The sequence below is a fragment of the Nuphar pumila genome, chromosome 10 (genome assembly GCF_984573655.1).
Source record: "Nuphar pumila chromosome 10, dmNupPumi1.hap1.1, whole genome shotgun sequence".
Classification (NCBI taxonomy): domain Eukaryota; kingdom Viridiplantae; phylum Streptophyta; class Magnoliopsida; order Nymphaeales; family Nymphaeaceae; genus Nuphar; species Nuphar pumila.
The window spans coordinates 118,658,008-118,676,171 of NC_143258.1; the positions used below are offsets into that span (position 1 = coordinate 118,658,008).

The following is an 18,164-nucleotide window of genomic DNA, read 5'->3' on the forward strand; positions in this document are numbered from 1 at the left end:
AATAAAACCAGTCGTCATCATCATTAAATAATTGTTCTCTATCAAGAAGAGTGAAAACAACACTGTTTACATGCTTTGAAGAAAAAGATCGGCATCACAGGTAATAAAATCAATACAGGTAACTTTTGAAATATATTACTGAAGGGAACAGCTAGAGTTAAGAAACCAGAATACCAAAAGGAAGGTTTTGTGTCTAAACTGATCCATTTAACAGTAGAAATTTCAACAGAGATTTGTTTTATGCATCTTTCCTCTACTTACAGACCAGCTTAACTCAGAAAACCTAGTTGACAATCAAGGAATGGTGCGTTGGTACAGGGGAAGTGCTCCCAATGCTTCACGCTCTGCTCTCTCCTTCTTGACCTTCAAAAGATGGAAAACAGTGCCAATATTTGGATGGTTACAACCAGAACTACAAAGTCATTGCTGAAAGTTCCAAGCAACTCAAAACTGGAAGTTCGAAAAACAAGAAATCGTTTATTTGCATAAAGTTAACCATGAAAGCAGGTATAAACTATTAAGTCAAATTTACAATTGAGATTACTACAGATTCACAGAGAAAAAAACAATGTTTGTTGCAACTAGCCAACATATCAAGAACGAAAATTTGAACAAGTACTTACAAGAGACAGCATTTCCTGTAGATAACTTCTAAAGGGTGTTTGTAGGGCCTGCAAAAAGAGAAGAGAATTGAGGTTTCATTACAACAGATAAGACTTGGAAACACCTTTAATGATGACAGCTTAATTGGGTTTGTCAATGTGAAAAATAGAAGATAAATTGAGAAATTAATATGTGATTTAGCAATATTTGGGATGAACAACGTAAAATATATTAACAGCATAAATTATCAAAAAAGTTTGTACATTAATCATGACTAATAATATCACCCTCATGCTTTTTATTTTGTGTATGTACCAACCAAACAAGAACAAAAGCAAATAAGAGCCTCTTACGGGCTTACAAGAACAAATACAAGAAAACAACCAACCCACAAGAACCACGAATCAATTCACACCACCCACACAAGGGCCAAAAGAGTAAAAATAAATGCTTTGTATTACAAAGTGCTTGAAAAAACCTTAAGAATATACAAAAGGAGAACCCTTATTTATAACAAGGGGATTGAGGGCAACCCAACGGTCACATTTGTGACCATTGGGGGCAGCTCCAACAGCCAGGTGGAGTTGTCCCATCACCATTTAATGACAAAATAAAATAAAAAACCAATAAAAATAAAAAGAATAAAGTCAGCCCCTAATGGACTGACCACTACTACAATGTGAAATGACCGAAATACCTATTATATTTCGATTTACATACATTTAGACACACACACACACACACATATATATATATATATATATATATATATATATAATCTTAACACCCCCCTCAAATTCACGGTGTAACAACCAAGAGTTTGTCAAGTAAGAAGTAAAATTTAGGTGATGACCCAGTGGGTGTTTGCGAATTTTTCTAAATCCTTTGGAAAAATAAAACACATGGTATAATGAATACCCCATTGGATTAATTGAATCGAAGTTGAAGTCCCTAGGAGTGTATCTGTATAGAGCAAGAAAAGAGAAACAATGCATTAGAGATAAGGTTCACATGTTTCATATTGAAGTGCATAAAATGAATGTATGCAATGGTGCATGATCTTGATTACTGACAAGTTTGAATGCAAGTATAATGCTAAATAGTAAGTTAATGTTTGTATATTTACTTGTATGCTCATTTGTGTTTGAATATAACATGGATCTATGATAATATGTTTGTTGATATACCAATTGCATGCTTCGTGTTCCTAAAGTTTTTTTTCTTATTTATATAGAAGAGTGTTACCTACTGGGGCACGGTTTGATCCCCTACTTTTATCATTTTTCAGACAACAAGTAAGCTAGTAATGCGGCATGCTTGGGGTGGTGCCAAGATGGACGTCATAACTCTATTACCAAATACACAGCTCTTGGTTTTTGACTCTTGGGCAATCGAGATATTTTAAATGTTAATGTTTTGTTAAGACTCAGATTTAATTAACAATTGAATGTTTTAAATTTGAATGAATGACTTTGTTTAAACTTCTATTTCAATCGTGTGTGAGTGTGTTGTGCTTTGATTGTAACCCGCCCAAGTTTAATTGAGGTTGTATATGCCTTGTATAGCACTTTCGCCAATTTAAAATAAATAAATAAATAATTTCTTGAAAATTTTAGGTACAAATTTGGGGAATCACAAAGTTGGTATGATATAACTTTGAGCTTATTAAGGAACTCGAGTGGGCTGGAATTACCGCTTTGTAAAGCCTTAAATTTCAACTTCAAGTGATATATCTTGGGCATAGAGATTTGCTCAAACCAATTATGCAGGATAAGCCATAGATCTCGTGCAGACACGCCCGTGGGAATATGCAAAAGCACGTCTTGAGATACAGTGGTTATGATGAAGGCTACAATGGCTTGGTCATTTTTCCTTCATAAAATGAAAAGAGGATTCCGAACAGGTGAGGGTAGTTGTGATGGAAGTGTCTCCTCTAATTTTTTACTCTTCTTGCCCTCAAATGGAAGGGGTACAAATTCTGAAGGCATGGGCTCAGTTCTGTCAAGGTGCCCCATGAGATCATGGCTGCTGATAAACGAAATTATTTGCTTTTACTAGGTAAGAAAATTATTTTCATTCAGCTTGTTGGTAACAAGCTGCCTGAGGAATGAGTTAAGTGGAGAAGAAGAAGCCATGAAAGAATCAATGAAGGAAAATAGAGAAATCAATAGTGCAACAAGAAAATTAACAAGAAAGAAAACAACAGTGCTGAAGCAGAACTGTCACTATTCACATTTTTTTTAGGTCGCCATGCTTACTATAACATGTATTTTAAAAGAAAAGTTGCTAAAGATAAAGAAAGAGAAAATGAAGAAAAATAGATGAAGGATTTGAATACAAAAGGTAAAAAGAAGGTAAGATTCCCTGGGAAGAGCTGAAGACGAAAATTGAAGAGCCACACTTTCTACCCAGGCTCGAACACTTTCTTGACAATGTGTTTATCATGAAATGTCTTGGTTCAAGCTTTATAGATCTTCGCACTCTCGTATGCATCATTTCTAAGTTCTTCAAGCTCACTCAACTGCAATCGCCGCTCCTTGCCAGCCTGGGTTATTTCAAAATTAAACTTTTTGATTGCTCATTAAGTCCTATGTTCCAACTCGACAAGGAGGTGACATGCTTTCTTGAAGACTAAATGATAAGGCGACATATCAATAGAGGTCTTAAGGGCAATTCGGTAGGCCCATAATGCATTATCAAGGTGCTGAAACCAATCCTTCATATCTGAATGAACTGTCTTCTCAAGAATCCTCTTAATCTATCCATTTAAAACCTCTACCTGTCCACTGGTCTGAGAATGATAAGGGGTGACAAACTTGTGGCGCACAGAGTATCTTCTCAGAAGAGAGGTAACCTACAAATTCTTGAAGTACTTGCCACCATCATTAATCATCGCCTGGGTTACACCAAACCGACTAAAGATATTGTGCTTAATGAATTTGAGTACAACATTATGATCATTGGTATTGGTTGCCACGGCCTCAACCCACTTGAAAACATAATCGACCACCATAAGAATATACACATTTTTGAATGATGGTGGGAACGGACCCATAAAATCAATGCCCCATACATCAAAAATCCCCACTACAAGTATGGGGAGGAAGGGCATCATGTCCCTCTTGGACATGTTCCCAAATACAACACATATTTATGAGTAATATAAAAGACAAAAATGCCCCTATATATGTGTCATTTTCTTAACATTCTTAACATATATGACAAATTTACTATAGTTATGCCTGATATTGGCTTTAGATCTTGTTTGACTAACACTGGCTTGTTTGTTAATGAATCTGATATAGGTATTGTTATCTTGCTTCTATATATGGATGATACAATCATCATTGGTGAAGACAAACACGGATTTGAAAATATCAAAATACTTCTTAAAAATATTTTTGAAATGACTGATTTGGGTTTTCTAAGATATTTTCTAGGAATTGAAGCTGCTTATATTTTTCCCAGAGAATACTTGATATCTCAAACTAAGTTTGCCTCTAGTGTTGTTTTAAGGTCTAAAATTATGGATGATAAGAGAGTAGATACTTCCGAGGTTACCAGATATAACACATGTTATTTATATGGCTAGTCAATTTCAACATGCTCCTACATCCGTTCACATGAGAGTTGTTTACGAATTATTAGATACATCAAAATTTTCATTTCTAGGGGCATTTTTTTGTCTTCTTCGTTTATATCTGATTTAATTGCTTATACTAATGCTGATTGGGGAGATGACCCCAACAATAGACACTCACTCATAGGTTTTTGTATTTTTTAAGTGAATCCTTGATCTTGTTGAGGTGTAAGAAGCAACAAAAGGTTTTACTTTTATCAACAAAAGCCGAATATTGTGTCATGACTACCACCATGATGGAGGTGGTATGGCTAAAAAGATTGTTGGCTGACATGTGTGTTCGTGTAATTTTTTAAAAAAAAAATGTGTTATGACAACATGAGTGCTATCTACATCATCAGTAACCATATCTTTCACGAGAGAACAAAACACATCGAGATAAATTGTTACTATGTACGAGAGTATCTTTAAGGCTATATTGACCTGCCCTACATCACATTCGAGTATCAATTGGTAGTCTTCTTCACCAAACCTCTCTCAACTCCTTGATTCCACTTCTTTAACAAACTTTCGGCCATCATAGCAAAAGTTTGAGGAGTGTTAAGATTTACATTTTGTATATATATATATATATATATACATATTATTTTATTTATTTAGAATAGGATATTTTTTATTCTTTTTATTTATTTTTTGTATTTTTTATACTTTTATTGAAGTCAACATTGTGTTGACTAGTCGTTAGAGCTAGTCTAAGACTAGTCTAACGGCTAGTTGGTTGTTCTCATGTGTATATATAAAAGGGTTTCCCCCTCTTTGTAAGGCATGCATTATTGTGATTAATAAAAATAATATTTTTCAATAGTGAGTGTTCCCTTGGTGCGTGCCTATTGTGCCCATAATGGCTTCTTTGTGATTGTGACTTTGGTGGCTATTTTGGTGGACCATAGTGCTCGATTGGTGGTGTTGATTTTCATATCTTTACAATTTCTTCAATTTGACCTTGATCTTGACTCACCGACATTCTTGTCGATTCATTCTGTTTTTCACTAGTTTCAGTATTATTGGCAGTTTCCCATCAAGTTCATTAAAACTAGTTATTTACTCGTTCCTTTGAGTGGGAGAAAATAGATTCCCTAGTTTAGCAAACGAAAACACAACTTCATCAAACACAACATGTCGATCGTATAAACCCAACCTATTGGGGGATATACACATTTAATTATACCCCTTATGTTGCTCATTATACCCAAAAAAATACACATGGGAGGGACTTAAGTTCGAATTTATTAACTGAATAGTCTCGTAGATGAGAGCATCTAGACCCAAACACCCTTAGGCTAGTATAATCTGGTTATTTTTAAACAATAGCTCGAAAGGGGATTTCATGTTCAGGTTTGGTGTTGGCAGCCGATTGATAAGCCATGTGGCTGTGAGAAATGCCTCAACACAATACCAAACTGGGGTTTGAACATGAAAAATCATTGAGTCCAAGTTCAATTATGGGATCGATGATGACTTTCAACTATACCATTCTGCTCGGGCGTTTTGGGACACGCCTTGATATGTTTGATCCCATTTTGCTTGAGATATTCACTTAGCTCATTGCTACAAAACTTGCCACCTTTGTCAGTTTGTTCAATTTTAACATTTTTCTTAAATTGATTTTGGACGATTTTATAAAACTTGACAAATTTCGAGAAGAGTTCTGACTTGTGCCTTAGTTAAAACTCGTCAAAAAACACAGCATAGAATCTGAATTTCTAATGAAGAACACATTTTTCCTAACTAAGAGCTCACACAAACGGATGTATCGGGCTGTTTGGAATTTGATTAAAATCACTTTATTTTTCTCAACTTATCACCTGGGCGTGTGTGTGGATGGCCCAGACGTTGGTGACAGATATCCCTGTCAACTGTCTGAAACCTTGAGGAATAGAACACTTCATGCTGATCAGCATCTTTATTTGTTCCGATCTTCAGCCCATACAAATCACCAACTCTACTCCCTGTTGCTGCCACTCTGCGAGTTTGGTTGTCCTTCATCACAAAGCCACTGGAAGAGAACTCAAAAACATATGGCATGTCTGAAGTTAGTTGACTAACAGAGATTATATTTTTACTAATTTTAGGCACAACTAAAACATTATCCAACCTCAACTTTTTTTCACCAATGTCAAGACTAGCTATTCCGACATGAGTGATCGCAAGTCTGTCTCTATTTCCCACCATGATTTTTTCTGAACTCTAATATTTAGACAAGTTTTCGAGATTACCTGAATCAATGGTGATGTGAGTTGTAGCTCCTGTGTCCAGGAACTAGGCCTGGTCCTGAGAATTAGAATGCTTTATGGCTACAAGCTCTTGTGAAACATCATCTGACTGACATGCATGATTGAACCGGTGCCAACTGTTCAACACACTATGGTTTAGTTTATTGCATATTTGGCACAACACTCCCTTCTCCATTCCTTGCATAGATTGATCCTGATTATTCTTGTTTTGATCTTCACCTTCATTTTCAGGCTTTGAACCTTGTTCTGATTAGAGCGACTAGTAGATTTGTAATATCGTGTATTTTTCCATGATTTTTAAATTTGAAAAATATGATTTTTTAAATTAAATATTTAATTAAATTAAAAAATCATGAAAATATATTAATTTATAGGTGACATCAGCTGGGCCTAAGCATGGCCCAGAGCCCACTGACAAGACCTAGATGAGATAATTATAATTTGAGATTTTTTTTTGTTTTTAACCTTTAAATTTGAGCGACAATCGAGCGAAATTCAGGTAAAATTCGAAGGCAAAAATCATGCATGTATACCGTTAGATGAGCCTCGTAATTCTGATCACATTGGTGACCTATTTTTCTGAAATCGGGTTATAGTTAGCCCGAAAATCATATTTTTTAAAAATAACCATCCTCTATTTTTGTCTTTTTTTGTATTGGATTGGGCTGGATCCACTCTGTTTGATCTAAATTAATATGGATCTGGATTTAGTCTAGGATCCATGTTAACTATGATCTAGTCCAGGTAGGATCCATATGAATTTGGATCTTGGATCTAGATCTAGATCTAAAATCCATGTGTGGTCAATTTAAAACTTTAAAATCAATTTAAAATTTAAATTGGATAAGGTAGAACTCTACTCTATCGAGTCTTCCAGAGGGGGGCAACACCCTTTGGAATATTCTTAGTATATTATAAAATATTTAATAATTAAACAATAAATAAATTATATATTATCTAGAAGATAATGTAGAGTTCTACATGAAGTAGAATTCTACTTACTTAAGCCTTCTCTAGAGGGGACATCACCTTCTAGATTTAGTCAAATTAAAAAAATAAAAAATATATTAAAGAACCAATATAGAAAAGGGGTTAGTCTCTTCCTCTCTCTAGAAAATTGTGTTCTAGAGAGAGAGAGCTAAAGGAAAAAGATAGGAGAACCCCAAACACATGTGGGGAGAGAGAGAATGAAAAAGAGAAAAGAAAGAAAAGAGAGGAAAGAAAAGAAGAAGGAGAAGAAAAGGAAGAAAAAAAGTTTTTCATATATTCATCATTTCTTTCCAGTCTTTTTCTATGCTATGATCAAGGTACGGGTTTCCCTCGAAGTTTTTACGGAAAGTAATAGGAAAAAATTCTGATTCATGTATAGGTACTAGAGAGAAAAAAGGGAATTTGATTTCAAACAATATATATGAGTATATGAAATGTCGATTTTATGCATGTGTGTATGTATTACATAGATGTTGATTTCTCTATTCCATGTGTTTGTAAATATATATTCTAACCATTGATTTTATTGATTGTTGTATAAGCATATTACCATGTTCATGATTCATGCATCAAAAATATGTTTATGCCATAAATTCAGTTGGTTTTATTGTTGATATATTTAAGATATGCATGAAATTTTAGACTGTTTATTTTTTATATTCATATAGCTAAATATATATACTTATCAATTTTTTTTCTATTGGTCCATTCATGCTGAATATATATATTGCCCAATTGCCCCTTTTATTCATAAAGCTGAATATGTGTATATAACCCATGTGTGATGAGTGTTTTTCAAAACATCATTTCTAGAAAAAAATTTAATGTATTCTAATATGTTGGAGGTCTCGAGCATATCGATCTGCACGTGGACAAATCTGTCAACTGCATGTATCAACAAATTTGACCCAGATTTGTCGAGTTTTACTGGTGCAAATCTGGTCAGACTTTCAGAGTTTCATATACGACAACCTGATCAGGATTTTCCAAGATTCACATGTGTTCAAATCTGATAAGACTTGCTGACCCTTAGTAGGTGCAAATCTGATTAGACTTGTAGTGGTTTAATTATGTGCAAATCTAATCAGACTTGTCGACCCTTATTGAGTGCAAATCTAATCAAACTTGCAGTGTTATGCTTGTGTGAAAATCTGATCAAACTTGCAGACCCTTATAGAGTGCAAATCTGATCAGACTTGCAGCATTTTAGCAGGTGAGTAAATCTGATCAGATCTGTCCAGTTGTTTTGTTATGCAATCTGATCAAACTTGCCAATTTATATATATGCATACGATTCATCATTGATGATTATAGTTGTCAGCATGTTCTGATAATATCATATGATTCAGATTTGTTTTGCTCATGCCTATATATATATATATATATATATACACACACACACACACACACACACTTAGGTTTAGATTTGATGGTGTGCAAATCTGATCAGACTTGCTAGGTTTCAAAAATCAACAAATCTGATCAGACTTACCGAGTTACACAGGTGTGCAAATCTAATTAAACTTGCTGAGTTTCAGAAATCAGCAAATCTGATCAGACTTGTTGAGTTGCACGGGTTGATAAGAAATTTCTATATAGTTAAATTAGTACATGAATTTGATTATGTTTAAAATCGATGTATGCATTTTTCTGAAATGATACATAAACATGATTTTGATTTGAATGGCTTGCAGTTGTGCATAACATACATATGAATCTAAAATTTATTTGATGCTTGCATAAATATGATCATATGCATGTTTGGATGTTTGTGGAATTGATTATGTTAATGTGTTATGCGAGCATCGATTAACATGCATATGCATTTGGTTTTATGTGCATTCATTTGTGTGTTTGAATGTACATTGTGAACATAATCTGAAACAAGGTGTCAGTTGCATGTTCATTGAAATTTTGTAAAAGATGCATAAATCACTTTTGATATGTGTTAGTGGTCAGACAAGAACCATTGCGAGCCGTGTAGGCCAGGAGCAGGTATTGCTTCACTTATTGTTGATTTTATTTATGCATTGCAAAAATTTATTTCTGAAATTAATGATTTTTTTTCAAAATTAATTACACTATTAATTGTGCGGGTCAGGGCTCAAAATTGGTTTTGCATGTCGATTTGCGAAATGGTTCTTGTGTAAAAAAATTGAAAGTATTTAAAAAGGTAAAAAAGACCAAAAAATGTAATTAATTTTTTTCTTGATGTTCATTTCATAGTATAAGAATCTTGGATGGCGGTTTTGGAAGACCGTGAGGATACTAAAACTCCATATGAGATTGTGCCCTTGAACCCGATATGGTGGTTCACCTCCTGACTACGGTTTTAGAGAGATTCAACCACTTTGCATGGGGGTGTTGTTGTTGACTCAACTGTAGTTATTTGTATATCAATAAAGTGGCATAAGTGAATATTGATTTCTCTGATGTCCTGACATTAGATGTTGATTTCTAATGTTCCATATAAAAAAAAAACATATCCCAATTTTGATTAATACTGATCACCTAGCCATTAGGATGAAATAAATAGTATTACTGACATCTAGTGTTCGATATTTGTAGAAAAATGGGCACCCCAAATGTTACTTTCTAATGAAGAGTATAAATTCATGAAATAATATTGGGAAGAGCGAACAAAAGAGATACAGGTAATCATTTTTACCTATAATTCTTCAGGCAGGTACTCGTGCTTCATGGAGAGATCCATGGCGCGCTTGAGGCGTTGGTTGCGGGCATCGACAACCTCGCAGGGGAGCCAAGCAAGGGCTTCCTTGATGTCGAGGTCGTACATGAAGTCGTATAGGTCATCGTAACAGAGCCCTAAAGAAAAACAAAAGATCAATCGATTAATCCCAAATTCTCAATGACGAGATAACAAAGAGAGAGAGAGAGAGAGAGAGAGAGAGAGAGAGAGAGAGAGAGAGAGAGCATATTTCTTGAGACGCAGTGTTGGGCAGCAAACCAGGTGTGGGATGGACTTGAGAATGCCTTCAAGAATGCATCCATGGGTGGAAGGAACACCCAACTCTCTCTCTCTCAATTTTTCAACAAAGCTCTTGTTATTAGACTTTTGTATCGCCCAACAAAAGAAGTGAATGCGATGACCCACAAAAATGGCAATACTTTGTTCCTTTAGGATGTGTTTGATTGCTTGTTCAAGATTCTTCGATCATCTGTGATATCAAACAACAAAGAGTGATTGTCATCCAAACTCACAGACGACATACATTGTTTGCCATCCAGCCTATCGAACAATAAATTGTGATGGTCTTCTACCCTTTGGATAGAAGATAGTGAGTGGACATATATTGTCATCCATCATTGGGGTAAAAGAATAGGCTCCTCTAAATTTCACAAAACCCTTTCTAATTTTGTTTAAAAGATGTGAGATGTTTGTTTCAAGTCTTGATAGTCATAGTAAAACATAAGCATTTTTTCGATCTCCAAAGCGCACAACTCATCACCAAAATAGTCTAGATTTGTGATTTCAATCCCTCATGAAACACAATATGCAATAAAAATCAAACATTCATAAGTACTCACAAAACAAATTAAATATAAAATTTAAAACAAATTAATAAACAAGCATATTGTTATGAAAATCACATTTTTTAGACTTCGGGTCTGTTTATCCTTTTTGCTCTGCTTGGCTTTTCTCCGTCAATAGCAACTTCTTGTAGAATACCACAATTTAAGAAAAAGGGACATAGTGAGGGCAAGGCTAGGGCTTGTTCTTTATAAGGCCAACACAGGTAGAAAAAATTCAAAATTTTCTTTGGTTTTGGGGTCAGCTCTTATTTATAAGAATCATGGATGAAATATTGATCAAGAATTTTCTGAATTATAATCCAACCTAAAAATTCCATTCTTATCCTAACGAGGATAACACTCATCCATGAAGAGTCATGTTTAAAAACCACGGGAGTAATTCAAGTCTGATTGAGATACACCTCATTTGATACTTATCCTTATCCTAAAAGGGATGGCCGACAAAGTTGTTGGACATCCCACAATTGAATGACACATTGCAATGTCGTCCCACTTTCATATGGCAAACTTATTTGTTATCACAAATTTGGACGACAAACTGACTTGCCGTCGAAAAGTAGGATGGCACCGTCCCAAGGAAAATTCCTTTTTCTTTGAGGTTTTCACTCTAAAACCTAAGAGCACTATTTGAGCCATGAAAAAAATAGTGTTTAGGTTACCGTATTAAAAAAAAAAACTTTAAAAAGTACACTTTTTAAAGGGAGTTGAGAAAAAATTTGGCAAAACATATAGGAGACAAAGAAGCATACTTTTACTTGACTAAAAAACCTTATAAAAAATCTAAAATAATATATAACTGATTGAAATGATAAAACACTCTCACAAGTGATGGCATTTTTCAAAAGAATTACTTTCAGGATTAAAGTCAGTTGTTTGTAGGCAAAACAGAAAAAACACATATTAAAAGTGACAAAATATACTATTATAAATTTTTTAAAAAAAGTCAAATTGTTTTCTTTTTAATGTTAGTATCATTGTATTTTCAAAATTACAATGCTTTTGGAGATGTTTCAAGTCATTTCAATAAGTTATACATTAGTATCAATACAAAAGGTTTAAAGCTAGATTAACCCTATGTACACTAAACAAAACAAGCTCATTTCTAGCGAGGGTGTTGTGTGTTCTCCCCCGAAGATGCATTGTTTGCTATAGTGCATGTTTGGGGGTCCGAATGAGCACCACGTATATAAGCATGTGGGGCTCGTAACCCCGTGTGTCGGCATCACTTAGCATCAGAGTCTGGTGTGGTTGTAAAGACTTAAGTACCCTTTCCTGCTATTCTCGTCATGAAACGATGGTTTGAGAAAAGGACAAAAATGCCCTCTATCCAAAAAAGGGAAAAAACGGTTCAAGAAAAGGACAAAAATATCCTCCATCCAGAAAGTCGAGGATGATGTTAACTCTTCAAGGTCCAAATGTTCCATTTTTGCCCTAAGCAGTAAACTTTTGCACCATCTGCCGTAACATGAGCTCCCTTTTATGATGCACCCTTTGCAGTCATCTGCTGCCATTGAAGCAGCCTTTGTTGTCGTCTTGAGTCCAGGTTTTCGCCTTGGTTTTTAGCTTGTGTTACAACACATTTCCACCTTCTCGTTCCTGCCTTGTGTTACAAAATATTCCTAGGTTCATGATCGACTGGTTCAATCATTGGTGGGCGTCATAGGGGCATTTTTTGGCCATCTCTTTTTAAGTCTTCTCTTCTTTTTTGTTGTTGTTAGGCTGTATGGAAGAAAGCAATGATGCACAAACATTCCAACAAGTGCCATTAAGGCGTCGTGAGTACCTTTCCATGTCATCATGCTATTATTGAAGAATGTATGTCGTTGTGAGTGTCATTAAAGAGTTGTTTTGTTATTGCAGGTGGATCTTGTTCTTTCAACTGTTGGAAACTTAATGATATTTGTAAGACGCTGAGACCTGTTGACAAGAATGCTTGTTTACATATGCGAGAAATTAAGGGCCTCTACCCCATCCGATATCGTCCATTCACTCAGTATATGCAATGTATCACAAATCGCATTTGTAGTAACATACTACCGATTTGTAAGATATTATTTTGTTTGTTAATATCGATTTATAAGCTATTATGCTGAATTTCTGTATCGATTTGTAATATGTTTTGTGATATGTATATCGATTTGTAAGATATTTTGTGTTTTGTAGTGTAGATTTGTAAGCTATTATGTTGAATTATCGTATCGATTTGTAATATATTATGCAATATGTATATAGATTTGTAAGATAGTATGTGTTTTCTAGTATCGATTTGTAAGATATTTGTAGAAAGAATTTTAAAATGTGTGCATGCAGAAATACATTGTTGTGCGTTGGCGGTGGCAATTTTTGTATTCAAATCGCTGCTCATTTAGTGATTTTTATTGAAATCGCTTTACAATGTCGTAGATATAATTAAATCATTGTCACGTGAATCACTATCGTCAACACACATATACAACAAATCATTTCTTTTATTGGCATGGTAAATAATAACTCGATGCATAGTATAAGCAAATAACAAATCATTGTTGCTTTTATATTGTGATTCATTAAATCGTTTCTTTTACTTGCTTAACCTTATCGGTATCCGTTGTTATATGCATCTTGAATAAATCGTAGTAAATGTATGTGCCGGCTAACGCAAATTGATATCTTGCTTATAATAGTGGTGAGCTTATCATCTGGTTGTAATGAAGATGATCTATCTTAATCATTGGAAAGTTATGGAGAAGTGAACATCTGTACTAATGATGCACCTGAAGAAGTGAACATGTGCACTAATGATGCATATGATAAGAAGGATGCAGGCATTGAATTCACTATTGACTTGAATGTTTCAGCAGAAGAAATACAATTCGATAATGAGGTAGACGATCATGACAATACACTTGATAAAGTTGCATGCACTGAGAATGTACATGATAGTACACCTGACTCTGTTCTCATAGAAGGAATGCAGTTTAATAATGAGGAAGCTGCATATAAATTTTACAATGATTATGCCTTAAAATTTGCCTTCAGTGTTAGAAGGTATTCTTGGTCAAAAAATGCACAAGGTGTCATGGTGAGAAAGATATATGTTTGTTCTAAGAAAGGTTGGAAGAAGTCAGGTGGAAATCCAACAAGGAGCAAGCCAGATTCAAGATGTGGATGTCCAACAAGAATGCTGTTAAGAAGACTTCTGAATGAGCAATATGTAGTTCGTACTTTAATTAGTGATCATAACCATGATTTATCTGCTTCATTTATGACTTCTATGTTAAGGTCACATCGTAAAGTAACTGAAGTTCATATTGTAATTGTTGAAATAGTTGATAGCGCCGACATTGCACCAAAAAAGACATACAATTTATACGTGCACATAGATGGTGATCACGAGAATGTGCCATTTACACCTATAGATCTAAGAAACCACTTGAGAAGAAAGATGACAAATAATATGAAGAATGAAGAAAGATGTTCTTTAGTTGATTACTTACAGATAAAATCAAGCATTGACCTTGGTTTTTTTAGTGCAATGCAATTGGATGAAGATGAATATGTTGTGAATATGTTTTGGGCAGATTCAAAGTCAAGAGTAGATTATGAATGCTTCAATGATGTCTTATTTTTTATACGACAGTGAAGATTAATATTGAACAGTGGCCATTTGCGCAGTTTGTCAGAGTGAACCATCACTCACAGAGTTGTATATTAGGCAACATTTTTTTATATGACCAGACCAAGGAAAGCTTTGAGTGGTTGTTCAGAGTATTTACACAGGCAATGAATGAGAAGCAACCTAAAGCTGTACTTATAGATGGTGATCACGCAATTACAACTGCAGTGTCTCATGTGTGACCAGATGTACATCATCGCCTATATTTGTGGCATATCTTTCAAAATGCAGCAAAGAACATCGGATACATATTTAATCAGAAGACAGAGTTTGACAAAAAGTTTACAAGGTGTGTACTTGAGAGCGTAGATGAGGTCACCTTTATGTCTGATTGGGATGAAATGATTCAGATGTAGGACCTTGAAGACTGTCTGTGTTTACAAAATTTATATGCAGAAAAAGAGAAATGGGCATTGGCATATGGAAGACATTACTTTTATGCATGTATGATAAGCACATAAAGAGCTGAATCTATGCATGGCGCACTGAAGAAAACCATGTATTTATGTTTAACAATGTTTCACTTCATGGAACAATATGAATTATTTATAGACAATCTTAGATACAATGAGCTTGAATAAGATGTGAAATTCTTCAATACACGCCTTGTAACTTTGGGCATGAAAATATTGATGCAACCTACAGATCTGTATACACTAATTGTATTTGAATGGATTAAGAAGGAGGTTATATAGGTCATGAATTGCAATATAAAAAGACGCGTGCAAACCAAGAATATGCACAAATACTATATTATATGGGAGGGCGAAGAGCATCAGAAAAGGCAAGAAGCACATGTCACGTACAATGTTAACAACAAAACAGTTGAATGCATGTGCAAAAAGTATGAATTCAAAGGTATTTTATGTCGTCATGCATTAAAGACACTTAATCAAGAGAAGATACAAGAAATACCTGAGTCATATTTAATGCGAAGATGGAGAAGACAAGCAAAGATTGAGTTGTTGGATACAGATAATGTCAGTCAATCTGGTGTTGATGAGAAGTGCCACATAGCCTCCCGTTACCAACAACTGTGTAGGTCATTTATGCATGTTGCAGATTTGGCATTGAAAAGTGAAGAAGCTATGTATGCATGAGAAAAGTGTCAAGGGAGTTACTTGAAAACGTGTAGTTAATTCATCATCAGTTCGTTGCTGCTCATAAAGACCAGTCCAAGAAAATGAGAGCGAACAAGAACGATAAAAATCATGCTTCTCTTGACACTCATGAGAAGTTGCATCGAAGTCTAAATATCATCTTCAACAAGTCAGGAGTGAATGTTGTAGATTATGATGGAAAAATTCACCTAGCAAAGGGTATCAAAAGAAAACATGCCTCTGATCGCAGTCGTTGGAGGACAAAGGTGCATTAGAATTGGTTGACAAGAAAAGATCTAAGAAACAACCAACCTCTAAGAAAAAATAACAAAGTTCTTTGCATGAACATGTATGTAATACATTATATTGCTTCCCATGTAAATTACATTACGTGCAACTTATCAATATCTAACTTGTATAATTTTCAACATGTAGCAATACCCTACACACGTAATTTCCAGTGTTATAACCTTCAATTCTTTCAACCAGTTTTTCCAGAACGATAGCTTCAGTTTTATAAGTCTTTTGGTATGTAATCAATGTGGGAGGATGTTTGCATTTCTTGTGAAACTTAATGTAGTGTCTTATATTATTCTGTTTCATGAAAGGCTCAGATCAATTCGAAAGTGAGCTATGGAACACAAGAATCGTGTATGAATTTTGTTTAAGTCTTACCATAAAGTTAGTTGTCATGCATTTTTGCATGACCCAATTTTCATATTGTCGGATTTGTTAAGAGTTTAACAAAATAAGAGGTGAATATGCTTATACACTGGATGGTCTTAAGAAAGAGTTTTTAGATGAAGTCATTTTCATGAATCGTGAGCCACAAAAATTGAATTGTTAATATTTTATGGATCACCGTTCATGAAAATGGCTTCATCCAAAAAGCTATGAAACAAAGGAATCACGTATGAACTCTGTTTAATAATGTATCTTTCACATGTATAAATCGTTGTAATATGTATCATTCACATGTATAAATCATTGTCTCGTCTAGCCTATAGAGCTACAATTTTGATACCGTAGGTAAATTGCCGTTGCTCAGTGCTTATACAATTAGTGAAAATTGTTGTCTCATCTAGCTTTCACATATACAAATCGTTATACATATATTGTATCATCCATATTATATGGGAGGGCCTTTACACTATCCGGTATTGTCCATTCACTCAGTATATGCAATGTATCGCAAATCGCTGTTGTAGTAACATAATACCGATTTGTGAGATATTGTTTTGTTTGTTAATATTGTTTTTTAAGTTTTATGTTGCATTTCCGTATCGATTTTTGTAATATATTTTGCCATGTGTATAACGATTTGTATAACTGGATGGAAATCACAATGTGCACGAGTATGAATCACGATAAAAGTGCACAGACAAATTATTGTCTCATCTACAAATCGACGTGAAATTCAATGAAAAAATCAAGGTAAATTTGAAGTGATTTAAAACATGATATCGATTTACATTTTATATAGAAACAATATTTTAGTAACAGTTGCAAATCGATGAGTAAATCGCGATATTATATATCAATATCATTCACAAAGACAAACTAAGATATATCATTGTCGTGGTAGCTTCTTAAATATTAGTATTTATTTACAATAGATCATGACCAATGGCCGAAATGACTAATTAATAAATGGCCAAAAAGAAAAACAATAAACAAAGCCACATGATATATAGACTTAGTAAAGAACAAATCGAGAATAATTCAATGATACAAATTGAGGTAACTTTATAAATACAAATCAATTTTGTTCACAAAGACATATCGTTGTCGCGGTAACTTCATAAATACAAATTGATTTCGTTCACAAAGACATATCATTGTCGCAGTAACTTTAAAACTACAAATCAATGTGATTTACAACTGCAATCATTTTATGAAAAAACCTAGTCTTTTTTACCTGACCACAATGGTTTGGCTTAGATAAAATGCCTGACCATCATCTTCAAAAAAATAGACATCATCACCAATAGGTAATTAACGGAACGTCTAATTATACTTATGAAGTAACTGCGATAATGATATGTCTTTGTTTGTCTATGTGAACGATAATGATATGTAATATCACGATTTACTCATAACGTTTTGTAATTGTTACTTAAATTGATTTATACTCTAATAAGTCTAAACATCGTGTTGATTTTTGTATACGTGTGTAAAACCCTACAAAATGTAAAACCCTACCCGACCTGTTGTTCAGGTCTAAAACCCTAATCTATTTAACCTCTCTTCCTCTTTCTTTTTTGTGGCAGCGCAACTTCTTCTTCTTTTTTCTCATCCGCCTTCTTCTTCTTCTCTTTCTTCTTCTTCATTATATTTTTCTTTCTTCTTTGTTCTTCTATGTTCCTTCTACCTGTGCTTGATAGATG

At 34.3% G+C, this 18,164-nt stretch overlaps 1 pseudogene across 1 annotated transcript; it reads right to left on the bottom strand.

Moving 5' to 3' along the window:
* Nucleotides 1-10,479, bottom strand: LOC149828078 (cytochrome b-c1 complex subunit 7-2, mitochondrial-like; annotated as a pseudogene). The gene is made up of 4 exons (XR_016435023.1): nucleotides 10,379-10,479; nucleotides 10,136-10,301; nucleotides 624-671; nucleotides 1-363 (listed from the first exon to the last, which is right to left on the bottom strand). The product of XR_016435023.1 is annotated as a cytochrome b-c1 complex subunit 7-2, mitochondrial-like (transcript).
* Nucleotides 10,480-18,164: the final 7,685 nt, after the last annotated feature.